At 40.5% G+C, this 14,972-nt stretch overlaps 1 pseudogene; it reads right to left on the bottom strand.

Annotated features, from left to right (window-relative positions):
* Nucleotides 1-6,856: 6,856 nt before the first annotated feature.
* On the bottom strand, nucleotides 6,857-10,305 carry LOC112121587 (annotated as a pseudogene).
* Nucleotides 10,306-14,972: the final 4,667 nt, after the last annotated feature.

The following is a 14,972-nucleotide window of genomic DNA, read 5'->3' as shown; positions in this document are numbered from 1 at the left end:
AAGTTTTAAGCACATTTATGAAGTGAAATATTTTACTGTTCTTGTAGATATCAGACCCTCTTCCAACAAACCAGAAAACCCACAGTAGGAAAACAAAATATTTGCAACACAAGAGACAACAGGATGCTCACAACTGTAGGCAAGTCAGTTTAAAAAGTATTCAATGTCAAATTTTGATTAAGTGTATATATAATTAGTAGTCAGAATTGTCAAAAGCTGGGTTAGGCGATGAGAAAGTTTGGTGGGGTAGGAAATTTGGATGGGAAGTGGTTTCTGATACTTACAGCACCTCTTGTTTCCGTTTTCCCCGGCACCCTATTCCTCTGCCTTCTGTAGCTGCTCCCACCCTCCCTCACAAAGGAAAGCAGTCACTGGGGAGATGCCATTGGCAGAGCACTCCCAGTATGTGTTGTGTCACCAAGCTGATGTAATTCCCATGACTTCCAACCTTATGGATTTTTCAGTCTGTTTCCTCGATGAGGAATATGCAAAGATCCAAAGTTGGAGGGCACCTGGTGTAGTGACATGAGACAACAGTGGGAAGATGTTTTGAAAGTAGGCACATGAGGAATGATTTGGCCGGGCAGCCATCTTGCCTGGAGGTAGATAAGGCCTGAAGTGGCTCAGTTGGCATTTTGAAATTCATCAGCTGTGCTGTGGCCATCTTGGCTGCGGGCTAACGGGAGATCTGTGATGCCAGTGAGAACTATGCAGGCAATGGATCAGTTCTGTGGTAACTTAGAAAAGGCCCTAGAGACTGAGGCTTTTTCCTGGTGGCTTTACGTTATTTTTATATAGATATAAAAATCACAAAGTCCCAAGCCATAGTGAGACTTTTCCTTCTTTCTCTGCCTTTCATTCTGTACAAGGATTTGTATCATTCAGTTCCCTATCAAATGATAACTTGGACATCAGCACGTGGCACTTGTGTCTAGGTGGTGACTTGATTTACTCTAACTTTAGCTTATTTAAAAGTTACTAAGTAACTAAGCACAACTTTTTCTGAGAGTTTACACACATCATAAAATGGACCTTCTACAAAGGTTTAATAAGGACAGAACATAACATTACACGTGGTAATGCTGCATTGCTATTGGGGCCTCACTATAGGATATCATACATAACATAAGTTGAAACTACACAACTTTCCAATCAAATATAATTCTCCAATATGGTCTACATTGGAGCAACTTTGCCATGTCTTGAACAGGAACTGAAAGCCACTGTAGATATTTAAACATCAGACACATCTCCTTTTCATAGAGCTGTGGATTTGTCCCATATAGAAGAGATGGCATGAGAGTCACAGGACTGAAATGACAACATACCCAGTTGAGTCTTGGTCTTGAACACACTCAAAGGAAAAATTGTTAGAATACGTGTCAATATATGCCTCTTATGTACACACATTGTATTTTGTATGTAGCATTTGGAGAAGGCCTTCTAAATCCCTATGAAAATAATCAAAATGATAGCGGCTGGAATTTTTGCTAGCTGATCTTAATTAACTTTTTTTTTTTTTTTTTTTTTTTAAAGTAAGTCTCAGTTTTGTTCAGTAAGGTCCCATGGCTGATTCTCCGTAGCCCAGTACAGGAATATTCTCACATGCACTGTATAGTCTAGGGATATTGGAGAAGATTTCAGTCTTTTGACCAAAAAAACTATTTTGTTAAGACAACCGCTCTGGTCATTGCCTAGAATTAGGATGAAAGTGCTTTTTTCTTTGATTTATTTTCTCATTTTTTCTGAGTGGCAGAGAGGCCCTGTGTCAAAATCTGTCACTGATTCTTATGTCTTTTAAGACCATTTGTTAATGTGTAGACTGCGGCCTAAATGCAGGATGGCAGACAGAATAGGGACTCTGATACTGCTATTAATTCAGTAGTGTAATACCAATTTAATATGCAATATAACCTGGGGAGGGAGGTGCAGAGAGACTGTATCTTCTGCTTATAGGGGATAGACTCCTATATCTAAGAAGTCTTTTTCAGTTTCTAACCACTATGATCCTATATTGACATAGTAGCTTTAGGTTTGTTTTTTTTATTTCTGTTGGTATGAAAAATTTCTTGTATGAAATGAAATATCCCTCTGGAAAGAAAGGGCTAGATTCGCAAAAGGAATTGGGTGTTGTAATGCTGAGCATCTCAATGCCTAACCTGGGCACTTAGAAGATCACAGAAACAGCACTGTAGTTCACAAAGCCTGAGTTAAGTGCCTGGGCAGCCTGTACAATGAATGGGGGGAGAGAGGTGCCAGTGACATAACCCCGGGTACAATCTGAACTGTTGAACAGCTGTGTCCCCTCAATTCTTCAACTTGGGGTGCCTTTTAAACTGCTTCACTGTGAGAGCAACCACCTCTGGTCTGCTCCCACACAGCCTCCAGCAGGTAAATCACCCCAGCTATACTGTATGAGTGCTATAGCTAACCACCCACCACGAATTATATTACAGAGCAACACCAGCAAATTCCCAGTCCCAGAGTAATGTGCGTCTTGTATTGTCCAGGAGGGTACAAGGCAGTAAAAGCTCATAGAAAGTCCACCATTTCATTAACAGGAAATTATGCGTACAAATCTTGTTATCCCAAACGAAGTTCCCAAACACATTAGATTAGATAAAACAATAGAACAAGTTTATTAACTACAGAAAGATTTGATGTGATTACAAGTAATGAGGCATAAAAGTCATAATTTTTTACAAAGAAATAAAAGGTAAAATGTAAACTAATATCTAACTTAACAAGCTAAGTGAACTTAAACAAAATGTCTCTCTCACCACATGATTTGCAGTCTTAGTAGTTGGATGCCTTTCAGCCAGGACCTCTCCCCCAGTCCAATACTTCTTCCTTGTCCTGCAGGCATTGTGGATGATGTGGGCAAAGAGAAAGGGAGGAGGGATGATTTGTATCCTCTGTTCTCGCTTCTTATAGTTATTTTCCTCTTTGAAAATCATCTCCAGCTGAGGTTCAGGAGACAGAAAGTCTATTTGCACGGGAATCTCCAGCTGTTTCTTTGCCAAGATGTAAATTTCTTGCTCACACCCTTCTTCCTGCCAAAAAATGGCCGCTTAACCAGATGATAGTCCTGGCTGAGATGTTGGCTAGCCTTTTGTCTCTGGGGAACTAGTTTGAAGCTTTTCCCCCAGACTTGGAACATGCCTTATACAATAGAATTTCGTAACTTTACATACAATGTTGCCACACATTTTACCAGGACAATCATCAGCAAATTATATGTTTTAAATGATTCTTCAGAAGGTACACTTTGTATGAAATTTATCATGGTCTTGTAAAAGTGGTGAACATAGGAATAGGGACTGTCACAGTGCCTTAAACTGCAATTCACAAAAGCCAGCATGCAAGGTGGGGAGCTACCAAACTAGCCAACCCTCTCTTGGAAATAGGTCCCTAAGTCCAGGCTGCAGGGACCTCTGGAAGCGATTCACAGCTGGGAACCCCTCTCTTGAAGTCAGGCAACTTAAGTGCTTAAGGTGTTTCTTATGAGAATGAATAGGGGTCCTGCCTCCCTCTACACAAAATGGCTGGGGGAGGAGGTGCCACCTGACTTACAGTTTTTAGCTCAATGGTTGGAGCATTCACATGGGATATGGGAGATCTAGGTTCAATTCTCCCCGTCTCCTTTTTTTTTTTTTTTCCTGCCAAAGGGGAAGAAAAGAGTTGAACAGGGAGGTCTCCTGTGTCTCAGGAGAGTGCTTAAACCTCGGGCAATGAGAGATTCTGATTTGGGGCTTCCTCAGTGTCTCCCGCTTGAAACTAGGGTGACCGGATGTCCCGATTTTATAGAGACAGTCCTGATTGTTGGGTCTTTTTCTTATATAGGCTCCTATTACCCCCCGACCCCCTGTCCTGATTTTTCACACTTGCTGTCTGGTCACCCTACTTGAAACTGTTCCACTGTGTATAAATACTTTAGTCACAGGAGCAGGTGAACTGTACCTTGGATCTCCCACCTCCCAGATGAGTGCCCGAACACCCAGGCTACACAGTCATTCTCTTTCTCTCCCTGGCCCACTGACTCTCTAAGTATTTATACATAGTGGAGAAGCTTCAAGAGGACAGACTGAGGGAGCCCCACATGTGAATATTCCATAGCTCAGTGGTTAGAGCAGTCTTGAGAGAAGTGAGGGCCCTGTTCAAATCCTTTCTCCCCTGCAGGCACAAGGGGAATTGAAGCTGAGTCTCCCACATTCCAGGTGAATTCTCTAACCACTAAGCTAAAAGTTATAAGGTAAGTGGCCTCCTCATCCATCCAGATTTTGAATGGGACCTAATCTGGTAGATGGCCTCTGAGCATACCAACTAGATCAAGCCCCCCACATAAGATCGGCGTTCGCCTGCCTATTTTCCCCCAGCTTGTGAATCACTCAGGGACATAGACAGGAGTAAGCATCCTGATGACTAGAGTGAGGCAGCAATGCGTGTGCCCAACAGAAGAAACTTTGCTATGGAACTCTTACTCTGAAAAATTAGGTGCCAAGTGAGTTTAGGACCCTTCAGGGTTGGGTGGGAGCTTTGTGAATCAGTGGAGTCTAGAGTTAGGACTTAGGTGCCTCAACCCAAACTTAGGTACCTAAGTACCTTTACGAATCCACCCTAAATGATTTTTTGGGTGCTTGTATATTTTTATAAGGATAATGGACTTCTACCTTTAGCAGGGGAAATTCCTAGTAAATTATGCCTTCCAAATAATTCCAGTATAAGACATGTTTTGTAACTCCTATGTGCAGTGTAAAATAGTTTATGGTGTTTAAACTGAATTTTGTCTTTATCCAGAGAAATAATTAGAAATAGCATGGTCTCTAGTGAGACAATATGTGAAGAAAGTAGAGAGGTGTCCATGCTTCAGGTAGTTAAAAATTGTATTTATGGTACTTTGATCAGCCACCAGGTGGCAGCGTAAGTATGGAAACAATACAATATGCTACAGTCTATTTACCCTGCAAACTTACTACCAACAGGACAACCTTAGTTTTTTTTTTTTTTTTTTGATCGATTGTTTATGAAAATCCTTTGACTTTACTGTGTCGTTGTTTGTATTTCCTGGTATCTTTGTATTGTTGTGCAATTAAAAAAATTCTTAAACTCACAAGGCTTGGTGAATCTGAAACAAAAAATAGTATTAGGAAGCTGGATAGACCATAATGTACTCCTACAAATACTTGGGTGACTGCTGTGTGTTGGAGAAGAAACTGTGGAATAACTGGCATACTTTGCATATGAACTGAGGGTGTAGACAGAGAGGAATAGCTGCTGGCTCTAGAAATGCCTTCTCAGTTGACATCTTGTACACTCTGGGATATTTGCAACTCAAAAAGTTATCTGCCAATCTATGGAAAAACTTGTGGTTTAACTTTGTCATTGGTGTAGCTGGTGATCCTGCAATACAGGAAAGGACTGGAGGAGGGAAAGTCCAACCAGAATATAGGCTGTCGCAACCTATATTGACAAAAAACAAGAGGCAACATTTGAAAAAAGTGGTCTCCAATGTTAACTTATGCATGTGAATAGCTGTGCTTTATAATATTTTATTTGATGCTAAAAATTACTTAACTTTTTAAGAAAAGCCAACATTTATAGAAATTAAAAGGAATAGTTAGACATCCATAGGAACTGTAACTGTAAAGAACAGTTGAAGGATGTGATGTGGATGTTTCTCTTATGCCCTAATGCGCTGCCAACAAATCAGAACTGTGCACCAGTTGTAGATGACAATGTAATTGGGAAGGATAGTTGAAGTATCATTAAATGGATTTAGTCTAACATGCACGTGTGCATTTGCTTAGGTTCTGGCTATTAAATATAGTGATAATTAAGCAGGTAACCTTTTTACAGTCTTTAGGTACTGATAACATACCAAAGGAGAATAGATGGCAAAATGACTGTTGAAGTGCTCTCACCAGTTGAAATACTAATCATTATAGAAGGTATCTAAATGGATGTCTTTTAAAAGGTTGGCAAAGTATCTCCCTCTTGGAATGAATGTGTTCACTATGGGCCTTATTAGGAAGATTGTGTATACCGATATCTATTAAAGGGCCACAAAGTGTTTTGTGTGGACCAGGCTTTTCTCTATAGGAGATAAGCTGGTTGTGTGTAATTGGAGGGAGGGGGGACAAAAAACCACCTACTCCATACTGAGGAGCTGTAGAACTGCTTGGTGGGGGAAACAGAGTAGCTTCTATAAGTCTTCTGTAAGTCCTGGGTAGGGGCCAGGTCTAGACGGCTGAGTAAATCTGAATCTGGTGCATGAGAGGAGCAGCTAGAAGCAGGGGTATTGCAACAGTGTGCTACATTTTGTCATTTACCTTTGTTTTGCTGCCTGAATTGAGCGCAATGCAGAACATAGTCAATGAAAGGACTTATGTTGACTTCAGTGGGCTTTAGATCAGTGTGAGCAGTGCATTCTGGGATAGCTGGGACAGGTATATAAGGCCATAGTAGGGCAGGAGGTTTGGTTTCAGTAGGAGACAGATCTGGGAATGCCTGGTCTGAGGTATGTATGGAAGAATAAAATTTAAGGGTTGCTTTAAATTGCAACTATCTTCTATTTTCTCATTTTGACTAAGCTTATTCTTATTTTTGTTATTAAATCTGGCTGCAGTTGGATTGCTGTCCTGTATGCTTCCATAAATGGTTTAAGCTTGTGAGCCTCACCCTGTCTCTTCAGTTGTGATGCCCTGGAGGCTCGTGGAGCCTCTGCAGGTTGGGTGAAATGTCATTCCTCTGTCAAATAGAAATAAATATTTATAATTTAAGTTTAGTCTTTCAATATAACAAACACTCCTCCACTAAGGAACAATAGCAAATTGTTCTTAAATCTCTATCCCCAATACTACATAGATAATTCGAAACTCAGCTGTTTCCTTATTAAAATGTAGCTAACTCGGTTATAGACAGTGCTGGGTTTTCTCATGTACCTAGGGATAGCTATAACAGGATTAATGTAAACTTGAGGATTAGCCACTGCTGCCATTGCAAAGGCTGCAAGAGGAAGCCAGCAGTGCAAAAAAGCCATAATCATTACTAGGACCATCTGTGACATCTGGGCTTCAGCTTTAGTTGTTGAACATCCTTTAGCTACTCCTAGCTTAGCAACCTAGTTCAAAAATAGCATACAGGATATCTGTTAAAAACCAATGCATCAAGTCAATTGTATTTCACTTTTGGTGAGCAAAATAGTGATGAGACAACTGGCTAATTCTGATGAGTTTATTAAAAACTCATGAATAAGTTGGTACAGTCTCCGGAAAAGTAATTATTTTAATCAAATTAGTTAATGTAGCTGAGACACAACTGTTGCATCTGACTTATATTTTTTGAAGAGGTATAATTCTGATTATAATCAACTTTATGTAAGAATTTGAAATCATAATACTATTTGCATGATAATCTGTAACATTCATAATTGTGCAGGGGAAAAATGTAACTTGTATGTGCAGTTGTAACTGTATGCACAGATGGCATATCTGTTCATGCAAACTGTACATGCACACTTTTGCACAAGAAATTGCATGCATGCGTTCAGGTGTGCAGGGCCGGTGCTACCATTAAGGCAAACTAGGCGGTTGCCTAGGGTGCCAAGATTTGGGGGCGCCAAAAAGCAGTGCCCCCAATTCGCGGTCGCCGCTCCACTTCTCCTGCTTCCCAGGCTTGCAGCACCAATCAGCTGTTTGGCGCCACAAGCCTGGGAGGGGAGGAGAATTAGAGCAGGGGCGGCGTGCTTGGGGAGGAGGCGGAGCAGAGGTGAGCTGGGGTGGGGAGCTGCCGCACGGCTCCCCGGGGGGGGCATCTCAGGGCAGAGGAGGGAGGGAGCTGCCACGGGGGGGAGCCTCAGGGTGGAGGGGGGGGGGGGGGGGGCGGCGGCAGGGCGGGGGGGGGGGCGCAGGGTGGAAGTTTCGCTTAGGGCGCGAAACTTCCTTGCACTGGCCCTGCAGTTGTGCGTGTGGGGCGGGGGGGATATCTGATTTTAGATGCGTGGATTTAGCTACCAGTTATAAGCACTTCACAAACAAGTAAATGCAATGGATGACTCCCAGGGAAGTCCCTTAACTTTTCTGGTGGGATTTGCAAAAGCTTTCGCCAGGGCTGGCTACAGGTTTTTTGCCGCCCCAAGCCAAAAAAAAAAAAACCAAGGTGTCTGGAATGCCGCCCCTGAAATTGTGCCGCCCCAAGCACGTGATTGGTTTGCTGGTGTGTAGAGCTGGCCCTGGCTTTTGCCTAGCTGTGTTCTTGTTGAAATTCATGGGTGCTTTATCATTGAATTCAGTGGGAAAAGGGTTATTTCAACACAAGTTGCTTTTGGTAATCCCACTCTCTGTTATCCCAAAATTTTTGCATGGAGACTTGCTTGTCTTAGTTTACTGTGTAACTATAAAGTATTGAAATTAATCAAGGGCAGTAGTAGGAATGAGAACTAAAGGCTAGAGCCTCAAAAGGATGTAGGTGCCTAACTTCCACTTTAGGTGCATAATTCATCCTGGATGAATAACCTCACCACCAGGCTATTGAGCAAATCTCACTCTGGCCTAATGGTTATTCATTGAAGAAGCACTATGATGAGGCGAGAATAGTAAATAGTCATTATGAGTGACTGAGGTGCCACTATGAATGACACTCTACCCTAGTGGTTAGGGTACTCATTTATGAACTTGAGTCTTCCACATCATGTCTCTGCTCCAATGACTATTTAATTTACAAAAGATGGAATAGCTTCATTAGCAGAAATTGAGAGAGATCTACACCAGACTATCTCATAGCCCAGTAGTTTCAGCATGCTTCTGAGAAATGGGAGACCTGTATTTAAATTCATTCTCTACGTCTCACATGAGTACCCTTACCACTGAGATAAAAGTTAGAGGGAAGGCTACATCTCCTCCACCCAAGATTGACATTTTGTGAATCTAGGCCTTTAAAAGGAATAAAAAAATCCATTTGGGGCCAAATGAAACACTTTCAATTTGATTTATTTTATTTTATTTATTTATTGCAATTTTTGAGTTGTTTGATTCAAAATGATTAGTTGTTCACAGGCATTTTTGTGAAAGGCAAGAGAATAAATAAAAAAAATCAGTTATCCACCCTGCTCTAACTGTGAGCAGCAGCATGAGAGTAAAAGCAAATAGCAATGCTGTTAATTTCCTCCTCGAATTCAGGTGGGTCGGAAGAGGCAGAATGCAATGGGGATAAGGGGAGCCTTGTCTCTGCCCCATAGGGTAGGTTTGCTACATGCTGTGTGTGCTGCTGTTCCAGGTATAGACCTGGCATCACTAACACTATCCCTGGAGCACTGGGATTACTGGGAGGGTGATTCTGACTATCTTCGTCTGTTACAGGTACAGCCCCAAAATACTCTGCCTGCTTCTTTCTCAGGGCAGATTATTATCTCATGATTTAACTGCAGGCTTGTATGCTTCAGTGCAAACCGTTCAGGCCCCAAAAGTTTGGGGGATGTAAAATCTTGCCAGAAGGTAATTGGTGTAATATTTTTAGGAAAAAATATTCACCAGTTTTTCCCAGCTGTAATTAGGTCTCTAGGTGCTCAGATGCCAAGGTGGTGAGCATGCTATAGAAATACTTGCATAAAGGTAGATCCATTATACTAAATCAAAACTTGTGAATTAAAAATACAGGACCAAATTCTCAGCTGGCATAAATCAGCATAACTCCACTGAACTTAATGAAGCAATACTAGTTTAGAGCTGCTGAGAATCTAGCTTTTTTTCCTCTGAGATACTAAACTATTTTAAAGCTAACTCTTATGAATCCAGTATGTTAAGAGAAATGGAATGTTGTTACGCAGCATAAAGTCCACACTATATAGCCACGGGAAATCAAGATACTTTTCCTTCTGCTTTGGAATTCCAATTAAAAGAGCATGTAGGAAACATTAACTGGGTCACTGTTGTACCAGTCTGCAGCCTAGGAGGACTTAATGCTTTCTAGCTTTAAAGTGGAGGTGTAGTTCAAACATCTGGGACATCACCGGTCCTACTAGAGCCACCTTTGTGGTGAAAGTAAGTGTTCCCTTGGCCTTGGACACTGCTGTTACATGATCCACAGCTATCACTGCAATGCACAAAGTTGTAATATCTGCAACAGTATTTCTGTCACAGAATCACATTTTCATAGTTAAAAAAACCCCAAATAATAAAAATCCTCAAACAAGTTAATAAAATAAAAATTTCAACTTCTAAACCAGAACATATAACCATCTACTATACTGTTTTGTACAGTATTTTCTTAAATACAGCAAGCAACCTGCAAATAGTTACCTTTCTCCATTCTAGCTTTCTGCGAACATCCTACCCTCATGCAGGGTTTGGATGTCTGCCAAACTGTTTCTGAGAAGAAACTTTCACAAAGATGATATGTATATATGTACTCAGTAGAAGGAATGTTTTAATTTCTTATTGCCCTGAGAGCATTAATTCTCTTCTGCACACAGAAAGTCTTTTTTGCTAACTACTACATCTCATCTAACATACTAGAAGTGAAATTCAACCTTGTGCAAAGGCTCAGAACAAGGCCTATACAGCACGTTAATCCTGTCTGAGCTGTCAAAATAAAGTAAGTGGTGCACAGACCTTTTTCTGGCTCTCTGCATAGGGCTGAATTTAATCCTAAAAGACTACATAGGGACTTGGCTTTCAATCCCAGCTCTACCACCGAGTCTCTGTGGCCTTGGGGCAAGTCATTTAATTCTGTCTTCATTCCCCTATCTGTAAAATGGGCATAGTAATTGAATAATACTTACCTATTTGCTCCATAGAAGTTCTGGGAGAAAACACTAATTAGCTTTTTATAAATATTAACTATACTCCTCTTATGGAGGTCTCTAGTTCTTATATAAAGTGGAGAATCATGGGAAAGCAAATTCCCAATCCTACAGATCTCTGGTATCAGTCTGTAGCATCAAGGGTCCAAGGCTTTGCACTGGTAGCATAGATCTCTATGTTGTATTGCCGTAGGCTTCCACTGTGCTCTATCTTCATTTGGGGGTGGGGTGGAACCACACACCAGAGACACTGAGGTATTTCAAAATGAGTTTTCCATAGCACAGAATATGTTGATCATAAGTTCGCAAGAGCAAACGGGACAAACGCCCAGTTTTGCCAAAAAAGTTGGGACATCCAGGACAGCACTTAAAAAGGGGACTGTCCTAGACAAAACAGGACGTATGATCACCCTAAGAAGGTGGAATTTTGGGGTTCCTTGCCTAAAACTTTACTCCTATAACACTTAAAATGAAAATATCTTCCTTTTTGCTGAGCTCTAGGAAATAACAAATCTGTCAGATTTTCAAAAGTGCCCAATTTCAGAGGTTAGGTACAATCCAAGTTTGTACATGTAAATCCAATCATTAGATTAGGGTGTGTAAATGTAGGCTCTCCATGCATTAATGAAAGCACACAGTTCAGGGATACCAATCTATTGGACCTTTCTGAAAATCTGTCTTAAGGTTAGACTCAGTACCCACTTCTTACTACTGATTAACTACAAAAACTGAAGGTATTTTTTCCCCCTGGGTAGAATTCTTAAGTACTTCAATTCCCTTCTCTCAAATAACAGCTAATGCCGAATGCATTGAGTAAACTGCTTTGTTTCAATAGATTTTGACTTATCTTTGAGAGACTCACATTCAGTTCTGCATTCTGTAAGGTGATTAATTCCATTTTATTCTCCAGTGAGGATACAAACTTCGGTACAACCAGCATTGTTGTAGATCACTGGATTCCATGAATATAATACTTCTCAAGGACCTCAAATCCTCTTGTCTTGAAGATGTAGTAAAAGTCGAGATAGATTGCAAAGGTCAAGATGGTACCAGAATGTCTGCTGGTGCACTACTTTTTTTTTTTTTTTTTTTTTTGAAGGCTTGTGTTTTGCTTAAGTCACTTATCTTAGTCAGATCAAGTTACACCATGTAGATTCCAAGATCAGACATTTAAAGGGAATTAGCATGCAGATAGGCACCTTGGCACTTTTGAAGATTGCACTAATGTCATTGAAATCAAAGGGAGTTGCTGCTGCTGTTGAAGTTCAATCCGTCTTCCTGTAAGACGAAACAACACTAACTCCCACAAAAGTGGGAGAAAAAAGGACAGCAAAGAGAGAAAATGCAGCTTCTGTCTCCGATGTTTATTCTCACTTGCAACCTCACTGGTAAAAAAACAAAAAAACAAAGGCCCAGCACACAGCCTCATCAGCCACTCTGAGACTTGGCAAACTCATAACAGCATTGGGCTATTTAGGCAGGGCAGGCGCAACCCATTAGGTGACCTAGGCGGTCACCTAGGGCGCTACAATTTGGGGGGTGGCGACTGCGGCGGTATTTCGGTGGCAGGACCTTCTGCTGCCTCTGTGGGGGGTGGCATTTCGGGGCGGGACCTTCTGCCACCCTAGCTGGCGGCGCTCCTGTATTTAGAACATTGTTTTTAGCTGTCTCCCTCATCAAATGGGAGGCAGGGTGAAGAGGACCTAGAGGGGTGGTGTTTTGGATTTAGCTGACTTGGTGGAAGTGGCGATGTCATTTGTCTCCCTCTTTCTGGCCTGGTCAGGACACTTTTTTCCAGGATCTGATAAAAGAGGTCTGGGGATGAAGGAGATGGTGGGGGTTTGCTCCAGTTTCCAATTTTTTTTTTCTCATAAGCTCTTCCCATCAGGACCCCAAAAGGGGAGTAATGGGCAGAATAGTCCCTCTCCTTGTTATTTTGTCAACCACTCACACCTAATATGACAGATATGTTCTGGTTCACTGATTTTTTATTTATTTATTTTATTTGGTCTCTCACTGTTCTTGTTTACCACAGATGATCTTAACACTGTCCTTGAATTAATTATATAGATAGATAAGTCTTTTAGTTTGGAATAATTCAATCTTTGTCTCCCTTTTTATACCTTACCCCATCAGCATTTGTGGTTATAGGTTACTGTGACATCTTATGAATTTACACCCACTTCTTACAATTGAGCTTACAATTAAGTCAAATTGGTAGGCCCAATTATTAATGGCTGTGTTAGAAAAGTAGAGTGGTTGGTTTAGTGTGTGAATATTTCTTGTTAACCTGAATATAATATGGAAAATATAGACTGTAAATTTGCCAAGGTTCTAAGGTTAAATATATTCTTGGATACATTTCCTTACCACTTTGGAAAATTATCAGGAGAGAGCAGATGAAATGTGAATTTGAAGAAGAAAAAAGCAATAGAAGTTGCTATGTTTCTCATAAATACAATATTATAGAACCTTTTCTCTTAACAGGCTTATTCTTGCATCAGGCATAAGACAGCTAACATTATTCAAAGCTATATGGTCTCAGCACTGAACAGCTACATGCTGGTTTGCTGCTTTCACTTTGAGACACAACATGGTGTGGAGGGCCAGATCCAACTCCTATTGAAATCCATGTGTGTCTTTCCATTGACTTCAATAGGTGTTGGATCAGGCCCAAAGAGAGCAATTAAGCTACAGAACATGAGTGTATCTTAGAGAAATCCATCTTTGATTCAGACCATATGTTGCAACAATAAAAATCAGATACAGGTGTCTAAAGTTTGCTGCTACAATCCATAGTTTTTAAAATTTTAACAAGATTGTCTTACTGGGTATCTGGCCTCCCTCTTCTTAAATGTCAAACATGAAATATGACAATGATACTCTTCTGTTTGAAGAGCAATGCTGTCAACTATATGGTCATACAGACTTCCAAAATACACTTCACAATGGCTGTCTGTAGCATCTTGCACTGGAATGTTCTAATGTGATTTATGAGCTAATAGGTAAGTATTGCATTCGGGGTCAGCCTTACTGCTTACAGTTTCCAAACTGCCAAAGATGATAGAGCCTAGGTCAGTTCTCTTCTGCAGTCAGTGAAGAAAAGAGTGAATCTAGTGGAGAGTTTCATCCCATTTTTAAAAGCGAAGAGTGAAACTGGCAAACAGTTACCCTGCTTGGTACTAGTTATTTAAGTGGGGTGGAGGAGGGATGGCTTGACCTGTGTATTGCTAAATCTGTGCACATGGCCTGAAGCATTCCTGGATCATACCCATTTGATAGGCTAAGAGACTAAAACTTGCTTACTGGAGTTATACTAAGTATCAATGGCAGAGTCAGAAACAGACCCAGCTTCCAATTTCACTACTCTAACTATTAAACATGCTAATGTAGATTTATTTTGATAAAAATATAAGATTTAGAAATAGTTTGTATTCTAAAGTGTGAACATACATCAAGTTACTGTGATATGGAAAAGTTAACCCACATAAATGCAAAACTGAATTTAGGACCAAATGTCAGATATAAGCAATAGCTCTGCTTTTCATTATATGCAACAAATTCACTTGGATATGTAGTACTTGCCCTCTCCCGACAAAATGCCACTGCAAAGCCTTCAATGAAAAAGCAGCTCTACCCAGGTTAAAATACTCAACTTCACTTGTTTCTACAGTCAAATCTACTCCAAGATCAACTATGGCTGAATTTACTAGGGAATAGTTGTTGATTGTCAACTATAGACAACTTTGTTAGCTAACAATAACTGTTGTATACAGGATCATTGATATGGTGCAACATATTGCTATAACTGCCAACATGGTGTAGCCAATGCTGGGCATCAAGACTACTCAAGCATGTGTGTCCTCCCAAGTAATACTAATTGCAGAAGTGCTTACATGCCAATCATTTATCTGTTAGAAGCATGAACTAAAGAGACATAAGGAAGATCTGTTTCTCTTGAACCTTTCACTTAATGCTATATTTCTGCCTATCTTTCTCTAATGTTTTTCCTCTTGATGGCTTTGAATCACCTCTTCTCACTTAATATTTCCACAGGCACAAGAAGTGATATTAGAGATTATATAACATTTAAAGTAAATCCTTTAGATCTGGATTTCTTCGATCATAATGCCCCTTTCTCATTAATTTTCTAATTAAGCTAACATTGCACTCC

Source organism: Terrapene carolina, unplaced genomic scaffold (assembly GCF_002925995.2).
Source record: "Terrapene carolina triunguis isolate 2854851 unplaced genomic scaffold, T_m_triunguis-2.0 Scaffold89, whole genome shotgun sequence".
Taxonomy (NCBI): Eukaryota; Metazoa; Chordata; order Testudines; family Emydidae; genus Terrapene; species Terrapene triunguis.
The sequence above is the reverse complement of the archived record's forward strand: the minus strand, read 5'-3'. Positions and strand labels throughout refer to the sequence as shown.